Source organism: Mustela lutreola, chromosome 2 (genome assembly GCF_030435805.1).
Source record: "Mustela lutreola isolate mMusLut2 chromosome 2, mMusLut2.pri, whole genome shotgun sequence".
Classification (NCBI taxonomy): Eukaryota; Metazoa; Chordata; class Mammalia; order Carnivora; family Mustelidae; genus Mustela; species Mustela lutreola.
In genome coordinates this window covers 101,442,069-101,453,605 of record NC_081291.1, presented here as the reverse complement: position 1 = coordinate 101,453,605, position 11,537 = coordinate 101,442,069, and the positions used below count along the sequence as shown (strand labels likewise).

Below are 11,537 nucleotides of genomic sequence, written 5' to 3'. Positions count from 1 at the left end.
CACAAGATTGTGCAGTAATCACACTCTAATTCCAGAATATTTTCATCACCCCAAAAAGACACCTGGTACCCATACCCATCACTCTCTATGCCCCCTTCCCACAGCCCCTGGCAATCATTAGTCTACTTTGCATATCAATGGATTTGTCCATTCTGAATATTCCATATAAACAGAATCATATAAGATATAGCTTTTTGTATCTGGCTTCTTAGCATAATGTTTTTCAAGGGGCATCCATTTTTTTTTTAAGATTTTAGATATGTTTAATTTTTTTATTATTACCAATTAGAAGAGGTATCCATGTTTTAGCATGTATCAATATTTCATTTTTTATGGCTGAATATTATATGTATATACCACATTTTATTTATCCATTGATGGACATTTGTGTTTTTTCCACTTTCTGATTATTATGAATAATGTTGCTGTAAACATTTGTGTGCAAGTTTTTGTATGAACATGTGTTTTCAGTTCTCTTGAGTATATACCTAGAAGTGGAATTGCTGGGTCATATGGTATCTCTGTGTTTAACTTTTTGAGGAACTGCCAAACTATTTCCAAAACAGATGCACCATTTTACATTTTTCCATTCCCATCACCAATATATGAGAGTTAACAATTTTTCTACATCCTCACCAAAACTTGTTATTGTTCTTTTAAAATTATTATTGTTATAGGGGCGCCTGGGTGGCTCAGTGGATTAAGCCGCTGCCTTCGGCTCAGGTCATGATCTCAGTGTCCTGGGATCGAGCCCCGCATCGGGCTCTTTGCTCGGCGGGAGCCTGCTTCCTCCTCTCTCTGCCTGACTCTCCGCCTACTTGTGATCTTTCTCTCTGTCAAATAAATTAATAAAATCTTTCAAAAAAAAAAAAAAGTTATTATAAAAAAAAAAAAAAAATTATTATTGTTATAGACATCATAGTGGGTATGAAATGAGATCTCAAAATTATATCTGTTTACTCAAGAATTCCAATTATAAGAATCTCTTCCAAAGATATACTGACAAAAAAAAAATTTCATTCATGGTGTAGTATATTTATTGCAGCACTATTTTGAGAGCACAAAACTAGAAACAATCCGAATATCCATCAATAGAAAACTGATCAGATAAACTGAAGACATCCACACAGGTGCATCCGCTGTCTAATACAGTTACATAGAAGAATGAAAAAGACCTTTGTTTACTGTTTCAAAATGATTTCCAAAATATGTTATTGAGTGCAAAAAGCCAGGTGTAGAAATGTGCATGTAATATGCTGCTACTCATTTCAGGAAAGGTCTTAAGTCATTGGTTTATTTTTTCTTATGATATGGAAAAATAAACTACAAGCTTAGTTATAAGGACGTGTAGAAACAGGGTTGAGGAGCGTATATATCCTAAGTTACAGAACTGACTTGCAAACTACTTAAATAATCTATGGGGTACCTGGGTGGCTCAGTTGGTTAGGTGTCCAACTCAATCTCAGCTCATGTCTTGATCTCAGGGTTGTGAGTTCAAGCCCTGTGTTGGACTCCATGCTGGTGTGAAACCTACTTAAAAAAAAAAAAAAATAACTTAAATATTTTACATAATTATAAGACAAAATTAAATTAAAAAATGCAGTCCTAAAAAATAAAGAAAAATGAAGCAAGTAAATTAAGTGGATGGCACATATGAAGAGAAAATATTTTAAGTTAGTTTGAAGTACAATAATTTGATGATACGTCCTGGGGCTGGGGGTGTTAATCCCTAAGGAGAAACAAAACAAAACAAAGCAAAGAGAAATCTTAAACTCTTTCAGTAATCATATTGTTAATGGTAGTGTTGGTGTTATTATTCTGGAAGGCATGGGCATGTGAGATTTATTTGTACAGTAAAGCAAATGAGGAATTATGTTGATGTCAGTGAGAATCAAAGTTTTGGGCAAGGGGGTAGGGGAATACAGATGGACAACTGCTGAAGTCAAGAAAACTTTTCAGTCATGAATATAAAACTCGTAGTGTGTTTTATCTGAGAAAAAAATGTATTTCTTAATTCCAGTCAATAAAAAGTCCCAGAAACCATGAGTTAATCGGTAGTAATGAGTCTCCCAGACTGTGGTCCTGAATATCACTAAAAGGAACCGAGGCTCTTTGGAGAGATGGATGATTGCAGGTCTGGGGCAGGATATGTACAAGACAAATATGGGTTTAGATCTACATTTCACAAAACTGAGCAGGTCCTCCCCTCCCCTGACATCAGTTTATTTAGCTTTGCTAGGGGATATAGGACAGGAAGTTCAGCAGGGCAGCGGGGCAGAGTCAGAGTCGGGTGTGACCACTCAGGTGTGAAGGAATGAGACTAAATGGGTGGGTGTGGTGATGCTGTAGTGCACAGCCTGGGGATCCTTGTTAAGACCAGGAAAATCATTCCCCCAGTCATATGAGTGCTGGCTGCTCACCAGTCACACCTGAATCTTTCTCTGGGGTTGCTTTCAGTGGAAAGAAGCTGTCTGGCCCAAATTGGGACTTTAAAGGGCCATCCCAGCTACCGAGAAGGTCTGATTGGATTGGCTGAGGTTTACAGTTGAGACTGTATTATATAGTTTAGCTTTTCCTTCTGCACAGCCCTATCTCCCTCACTCCCCAAGACCCCTCTCCAATAAACTTTCTGTGCATAAATCTCCATTTCATAGTATGTTTTCCAGGGAATCTGGCCCAAGTGAATGAGTATAGGAGCTATTCTGGTTTATAAGCTCCATTCCCTATATGAGCCAATATGTTTTATTTCCTCCCATGGGAACAGCTTCCAGAAGTCCTAGCAAGGGACATGCCCAGTCACAAGAATGCACTTCATTCAGAGGAGCTCAAACTGGATTCTCACTGGCTATTTATAGTTAATTTACAGTCCTCCCGGGCCAGGTGTAATTTACTAATTAGAGGTCATTTTTACCATAAGCAATGTTGCCTGGTAACATAGATAGCATTCACCTTTATTAGGTTTCCAGGGGAACAGAGCTAAAAGTTAACCCAAGGTCATTTTTTCCATACAGAAAGAGAATGAGTTTATTAACCCCTTATTCACATTTGAAAACCTACAAGTTTATAAAGATAATTGAAACAAAACAAAAATTCCAAAAACCTTCATTGAGATGATACTAGGAAACTATTATTTTGAAACCTGGAAAGTAAAGGGAAAGAACAATTTATCCAGACTTTGTTATATGGATTGTGCCTTAGGACAATGAGTTAATAAAGGGAATTTTCTTAGAGAAGTATCCCAGCTAAGAAATGAAAAATGATGAAATTAAGATATCATCTATTTATATTCATCTCCTACAGAAAAGACAAATGCAGGCAATATCAACAGTGGCTGCTACGAGCATAGGAGGAACAACCAGACATGATGTGCTCCTCATGGAATGAAGTCTTCTTGAAAAGAGTTCTGACCTGAATCTGATCAAGCTTCCACATATGAATACCCATTGTTGGGCACAGATGATTTGGGGGTGAGGCAATTTGCAAAATGCAGATGGTGGAAAACTGTACAGGACAGATGAAGCTTTTTTCCCCCCCTAAATGAAGATATCACAAGGAACACACACACACACACACACACGCATGCATGCATGCACGTACACACAGAGATGAAGGAGAACATTTATGCACTAAAGGGAGGAAGAGACAAGAAACATTTTAGCCAATTGACATTCTTGAAACTTATTTAGATTCTGATTTGAGCAAACTGTAAAAATATTCATTATTTAGGATTCAGTTGCTGGAACTTGAACACTGCCTAAAGACTGGATGATAGGAGGTACCTGGATGGCTCAGTTCGTTAGGCATCTGCGTTGGGCTCAGGTCATGATCCTAGGGTCCTGGGATCAAGCCCTGCATAGGGCTCCCTGCTCAGCAGGAAGCCTGCTTCTCCCTCTTCCACTCCCTCTTCTTCTATTCCCTTTCTCGTTGTGTCTCTCTCTGTCAAATAAATAAATAAAATCTTTAAAAAAAAAAGACTGGATGATAAGAAGAAATAATAATTATTATTTTTAGGTTAGATAATGATATTGTTAGGTTATTTAGGAGTCCTCAACTTTTAGAGATATAGGCAGAAATATTTACAGATTATGTGATAAAATATCAGTTTTTCCTTTTCCTCCCAAACAATCTAGACTGTGAGTAATGGATTCAATGAAACCAGATTGGCCATGAGTTCATAACCGCTGAAGCTGAGCATTAGGATAGGGGAGCTCATTATACTGTTTCCTTTACTTGTATATGTTTGAGAATTCCATTATAACAAAGAGAAATATATATGTACACTTACTTTTTAATATAATAATCTCAGTCTTGGGAATCTATCCATAGATGTTATCCATGTATAGATGTTTAATGTAGCAAAACTAACAAAAAGAAAAAAGATTCTAGAAATAAACTGAATACCCAACAGTGACATATGGTTGAATAAATTGTGATACCAGGTAGTTGTTAAAAGAAATTTAGAGGCAAACCAATTCACCTTGGATGAGTTTTCAGGAATGTTGCTGAATGAGAAAAGCAAGATGCACACATTAATGTATGACTGTTTTTTTTATTTTATTAATTTTTAATTTTTTATAAACATATATTTTTATTCCCCGGGGTACAGGTCTGTGAATCACCAGGTTTACACACTTCACAGCACTCACCAAAGCACATACCCTCCCCAATGTCCATAATCCCACCCCCTTCTCCCAAACCCCCTCCCCCCAGCAACCCTCAGTTTGTTTTGTGGGATTAAGAGTCACTTATGGTTTGTCTTGCCATTTGCGACAACATGGATGGAACTAGAGCGTATGATGCTTAGTGAAATAAGTCAAGCTTAAATGTATGACTGTTTTTAAAAAAAAGTAAAGGCAGGGGCATCTGGGTGGCTCAGTGGGTTAAGCCTCTGCCTTGACTCAGGTCGTGATCTCAGGGTCCTGGGATCGAGTCCCACATTGGGCTTTCTGCTCAGCGGGGAGCCTGCTTCCCTCTCTCTCTCTCTCTGCCTGTCTCTCTACCTACCTGTGATCTCTCTCTGTCAAATAAATAAATAAAATCTTTAAAAAAAAGAGTAAGATCAAATTTTATGATGGTTTCTGGAACACAGAAGAAAGGAAGTAAATGTATCTGTTTATTCATTTGATTTTTAAAATTATGTTCTGTTTGTCACCATACAGTACATCATTAGTTTTTGATGTAGTGTTCCAAGATTTATTGTTTGTGTGTACATACCCATCCTCCCACCCTCCTCCCCTCCTAAACCCTCAGTTAGTTTCTCAGAGTCCACAGTCTCTCATGTTTCATCTCTCCCTCTGATTTCCCCCCTCACTTTTCCCTTCTTCTCCTAATGTCCTCTATACTATTCTTTATGTTCCACATATAAGGGGAACCATATGATAACTGACTTTCTCTGCTTGACTTATTTCTCTCAACATAATCTCCTCCAGTCCCATCCATGTTGATGCAAAAGTTGGGTATTCATCCTTTCTGATAGCTGAGTCATACTCCATTGTATATATGGACCACATCTTCTTTATCAGCTCATCTGTTGAAGGGCATCTTGGCACTTTCCTCAGTTTGGTTATTGTGGACATTGCTGCTATGAACATTGGGGTACATATGGCCTTTCTTTTCACATCTGTATCTTTGGGGTAAATACCCAGTGGTGCAATTGCCAGGTCATAGGGTAGCTCTATTCTTAATTTTTTGAGGAACTTCCACACTGTTTTCCAAAGTGGCTGCACCAACTTGCATTCCTAACAACAATGTAAGAGGGTTCCCCTTTCTTCACATCCTCTCCAACATTTGTTGTTTCTTGCCTTGTTAATTTTTGTCATTCTAACTGGTGTAAGGTGGTGTGTCAATGTGGTGTGTCAATGTGGTTTTGATTTGAATTTCCCTGATGGCTATTGATGATGAACAGTTTTTCATGTGTCCCTTAGCCATTTGTATGTCTTCATTGGAGAAGTGTCTGTTCATGTCTTCTGCCCATTTTTTGACTTCATTATCTCTTTTTTGGTGTGTCAAGTTTGAGAAGATCTTTTTTTTTTTTTTTTAAGATTTTATTTATTTGAGAGAGAGAGACAGACAGAGTGAGAGAGAGCATGAGAGGGAAGGTCAGAGGGAGAAGCAGACTCCCCATGGAGCCTGACGTGGGACTCAATCCCAGGACTGAGACTGGGATTGAGTGGGACTCAACTCCAGGATCATGACCCAAGTCTAAGGTAGTCGCTTAAGCAACTGAGCCACCCAGGTGCCCAAATTTGAGAAGTTCTTTATAGATCTTGGATATCAGCCCATTGTCTGTAGTGTCATTTGTGAATTCTTATCCCATTCCATGGTTGCCTCTTTGTTTTGTTGACTGTTTCCTTTGCTGTGCAGAAGCTTTTTATCTTGATGAAGTCCCAAAAGTTTATTTTTGCTTTTGTTTCCCCTGCCTTTGGAGTCTTGAAAGAAGTTGCTGTGGCTGATGTCAAAGAGGTTACTGACTATGTTCTCCTCTGGGATTTTGGTGGATGCCTGTTCTCACACAGATCTTTCATCCATTTTGACTTTATCTTTGTGTATGGTGTAAGAGAATGGCCGAGTTTTATTCTTCTGTATATACCTGTCCAATTTTCCTAGCCCCATTTATTGAAGAGACTGTCTTTTTTTCCATTGGATATTTTTTCCTGCTTTGTTAAAGATTATTTGACCACAGAGTTGCAGGTCCATATCTGAGTTCTCTACTCTGTTCCATTCATTGGTCTATGTGTCTGTTTCTGTGCCAGTATCATACTGCCTTGGTGATCACAGCTTTGTATTAAAGCTTGAAGCAGTCACTTAATTCACGTATATTAGACATCAATGAACAGAATATATCAAGATCTGTGTCCCTTTAGAGGTTATAATCCAGAAGGAGGATTGTGTTCCAGATGTCTGCCCTTGACTGGTGACAGCACACCTTCAGTCCTCACATGGCATTCTCCCTGAAGGCATGTCTGTTTCTGTGTCCAAATTTCCCTTTGTTTTAAGGACACCAGTTTTCTTGGATAAGGGGCCCACTCTACTCCAGTAGGACCTCATCTTAACTAATTACATCGACAATGACCCTATTTCCAAATAAGGTCACATTCAGAGCCACTAGAAGTTAGGACTTCTGTGTACGAATTTACGTGACAGGAGGGGGTGCCCAAGGGGGTGGATGAGCTAGTGTTAGAGAAACTTGTTGAGAAAGGGACATTGGAGAGAAGGCTGGAAGGAGGTAGAGAGGAGGCCATGTGGATATCTGTTGAAGAGTGCCCCAGGTAGAGGACACAGCCAGCACGAAGGTACCATGGTGGAAGCATGCCTAGGATTTTCCTGGAGCTGCAGCAAATCCAGTGTGGTTGTAGCAGAGTCGGGGGAGAGGGGAAGTGAGACATGAGGCCAGAGAGCATCAGGCCCAAGTCACATGGCTCTTGAAGGCTGATAAATGATGTTAACTTTTACTTTGAGCATAACAATTGCAGGTTCTGGTCAAAGTACCACAATGACAGCATACTGTGGATGGGGTGGAGTCAAGAAGTCACAGTTGTGATTCAGATGGGAGATAATGAGGTAGAAGAGAGCCATGTCCTGAGCAGAGGATTGGGGATGGGATCTGGTGCACCAGAAAAGGGATTGGCATGGTTAACAGGCCTCAGTAAATAGATGTAATTTAAATGCTTTTTCCTTATTGCATATTTAAAGGATCTAACAAAATACATAATGGATGGAAGACTCTCAATAAAGGTGAGCTTCTTTCCTCTCCTGGAGTCTAGCCTCCTCTGCACCTCTCCCACCATTCTCCATTTTCAATCATTCATCTTAATCTCTATTGGCTCCTTAATCTGAAAAGAGGGCAAATGGTACTGGCTTCAAGAAATGAATTGTAAATGGTCTTCTGAGGAATTACAAGTATTTGAGGCAGTGCCTCAAATGTGTCTTTTGTGGGGGTAAAAGAAATGATAATTGGAGAAACTCCCAGGTATCCCTGTCTGTTCCTCCTCCCCCTGCTCCATTCCCCACTTCATCAAGAAAAATTCATTATCTATGGTTGGTATACAGGGGTTCATTAAATAGTTTTACTTTAAAACAAACGAACAAAAAAGATTACAGCTTCTTGAAAACAATCCATTTCTTAGAGGCTTTTTTTGTTGTTGTTGTTGTTTTTGTTTTTGTTTTTTTTGTTTTGTTTTGTTTTGTTTTTTTTCTGTCTGAGATATTTAAAACCCTCTAAAACCAAAAAAATGAGTCTCTAATGGTAGAATTTTAGATCCTGGTTCTGCTTCTTTTGGTACAGATAGACTTTCTGACTTCATCAAATAATAATATGATGACAATGATAGCTAATATTTTTTGAGGGCTAAACTTGCCCTTGTGTATGATGCTTGCTGCCTAGGAAATTGTGAAGAATGATGCTATGGGATAGTTAAAGTCATAGGTTCATGAAACCAGAGTCTGTTGGAGCTTGGAGAGCTCTTCACAATATTCTTATTGCAACCTTCTCATTTTATTAACAAGTAATTCAAGAATTGTTGACTTGGCTGAGGTCATCCAATCACAGCTGGGTGTAGAGTCCAAGTGACCCATGTTCCAAGTCTCCAATTTCTCATTGCATTCCTGCTGGAAGGCAGGTGTGTTCAGATTAGGATAAGGAATACCGTATTACAGCTGTTGAAACAAAGGGTAGACAAGAAATGTGTACTGAAGCCATTTGATGTGACATTTACTGTCCCTGAGAGTTCAGGTTTATAAGCTCTACCACATTTAAGACCCTTTTAAAGTCTCTAATTACTCATTTATCTGATGTTACAAAAACAGTCTTCACAGATCCAGACTGACAGGTAAATAGCTTGTTGAGAATTTATTTAAAATTATAAACTAACATAACGCATCTTGAGAGAATTATGAAAAGCACCACAGTTCATGACAATATTTCTTTTGTAGTTATTATTGGCTGTGCCCTTGTAATTTTCTTAAGAAGTGTTTCATTTCTTGATCCATGAACTACCACACTGTAAATAAACCTGGCAGTTCCCACAGGGACAAATAGATCAGAGCACCTGGTGAAAAGTAAAGAAAAACAGTTGGGGGGTTTCCCACATCTGATTATGAATCCAACATCTGCCTCTTGGATTTGTCTTTGGGTAAGCACTTTAGCTCTCCATGCTTCAATGTCCCCTTCTGTAAAATGGGAATTACAATAATTACAAGTGTTAGGATGGTTGTGGGAATTAAGTGAGTACAATCTGTAGGCATCTGGTGTCAATTCTGTCTCATGGCAGGGACCAGAGGGTGGACACTCTGTCAGGAGGCAGGATAGAGCTGTGCACTGCACTCCAAGTGTGGTTCCAGACAAGTAGCATTGGCATATCCAGCTGGGGGCACACTGGGGGTGTACTGGGGCATCTTTTGAGTAGGCCAGGTTGGGGTCAAATTTCAGTATAGTTCCTAACTAGCTATGTAGTTTTGGATGAACCACTTAATTTCTCAAAGTTACTGTTTTTACTGTTTGTTCATCCGTGAAATCAGAGGGATGATGATAGGAGTACCTTCTTTATGGGCCATTTTACATATCAATGAGATGCTTCAGAATCTTCCACAATGTCTTGTGTGTGAAGAGTCACCATTATGATTTTCCAGAGACTGGCATGCAGGAGCAGCAAGCCTGTGTTAAAGAAAACTGATATGACATTTTGGGATAAATAAAGATACATTCCATTCATATTTTCAGTTTCTAACAGAGTGTTGATCAAAATGCTCTTCCATGTATCTTTGAATTTTTCTCTGCATCTGTGTTTTCTCCTTTATTGATTCTTAATGTTATAATTTTGTGCTTTCTCTCTTTCATTCCGTATTAGGCTGCCCAATGATGTATTAGTTGTATTGATTTTTTCCCCCAAAGAACCTGCTTTTAATTTAATTCTACTATTTGTTGATCACAAATTCATTGTTTTTGGAGTTTATATTTTTCTTGATCTCCCAACTTTTTATTTAATTTGAATGCTTAATTTATTTTTATTCTTGTTTGTTTAATATAAGTGTTTGGAGTTGCAACTTTCCCTATGGGTACAATTTTTTTTTTTTAAGATTTTATTTATTTATTTGACAGACAGAGATCACAAGTAGGCAGAGAGGCAGGCAGAGAGACAGAGGAGGAAGCAGGCTCCCTGCTGAGCAGAGAGCCCGATGCGGGGCTCGATCCCAGGACCCTGGGATCATGACCTGAGCCAAAGGCAGAGGCTTTAACCCACTGAGCCACCCAGGCGCCCCTCCCTATGGGTACAATTTTGAATGTATCCCAGTTCTAACTGGCAATGTTATTTTATTTTTTAGATATTTGACAATTAATAATTTATCTGTTACCTTTAACCTAATAGTGAGTTAGGATAGATGTTTCCCCCTAATTTCCAAGTGTTTGGCTTTTCTATGTTTCTATGTTTGCTATTTATTTATTGTTTTATTGTATTGCAATCTTAGAATATATTTCTTTGCATTCTAACAGCTTCTTGGAATTTATGCCTAAGAGAGGATAATTTTTGTAAAAGCACCATAACTACCTAGAAAGACATAATTTTAATTATATTGTTCACATATTTTATATTCTTACTTATTTTCATATACCTGATCTGTCAGGGATCTAAAGAGGTATCTTAAAACCTTTTATTACTTTCATATTTTTGTTAATTTCTCTTTGTATTTCCTACGGTTTTACTTTACCGGTGTTGATGTTTTGTTATTTGATTCTTAATGGTTCATGACAGGATTATCTCTGCTGTGGATTTCACCCTTCATCATTGTAAAGTGACCGCTTCTACTCCCACATAGTGTTTTTGACCTTGAATTCAACTTTGTCTAATAATAGTGATCACAATTCTTGTCTCCATTCAGGCTTCTGTTCTAGGTTAAGAAGCTGGTCTGGAGAAAGGAGAAGCTGGTTTGGGGTATGGCTGCCCATCCTTCTCTCAGCTCTGCCTACTTGTTTCTCCATGTGGTGGAGGAACAGCTCCCACAGGAGGCTGTGTTTCTCCCCTGGCTTACCTAAACCCAATGTCTCCATCTCTTCTAGAAAACAGACCTCCAGATCCCATTTGCTGATGTTTCAAATTTCCTAAGCACTAGGGAGTAAGAGACAGACCCTGAGTCTTGGAGCCCTCTCATTATAGTGGAGATAGTCAAAGGGAGAGGTCCCGGTGTAGAATAACAAGAGTTACAACCAGTGTTGCCTCTGTTCTATGTAAGTGGATATTGTAGTCCAGTCTTCCTGAGGAGGTGGCACGGATCACATATGGTTTGGATAGGAATTCACAGGCAAATGGCAAGGAATATGTGGACATTGAGACAGAGAGGATACAATGATCAAAGGCATGGAATGGTATTTATATATCTATTTCACAAAGAGGGTAGTAGAATTTCAAAGAAGTGAAGTACCTGACCCAAGGTTTAAGTTAGTAGGTAACAAAATCAAGATTTCTTTTTTTCTCTTTTGGTTATCTGGGTTTTCTTTCTTTCTTTCTTTCTTTCTTTCTTTCTTTCTTTCTTTCTTTCTTTCT

The 11,537-nt window shown here is 38.6% G+C and overlaps 1 long non-coding RNA gene across 3 annotated transcripts in view; it reads left to right on the top strand.

Annotated features, from left to right (window-relative positions):
- LOC131824600 (uncharacterized) overlaps positions 1-11,537 on the top strand; it is a 101,297-nt gene that overhangs the window by 25,097 nt on the left and 64,663 nt on the right. For all 3 annotated transcript variants that reach the window (XR_009350911.1, XR_009350912.1, XR_009350910.1), the window contains exon 4: positions 3,301-3,467. This is a non-coding gene — a long non-coding RNA (uncharacterized LOC131824600). The remainder of the gene's footprint in view (positions 1-3,300; positions 3,468-11,537) is intronic.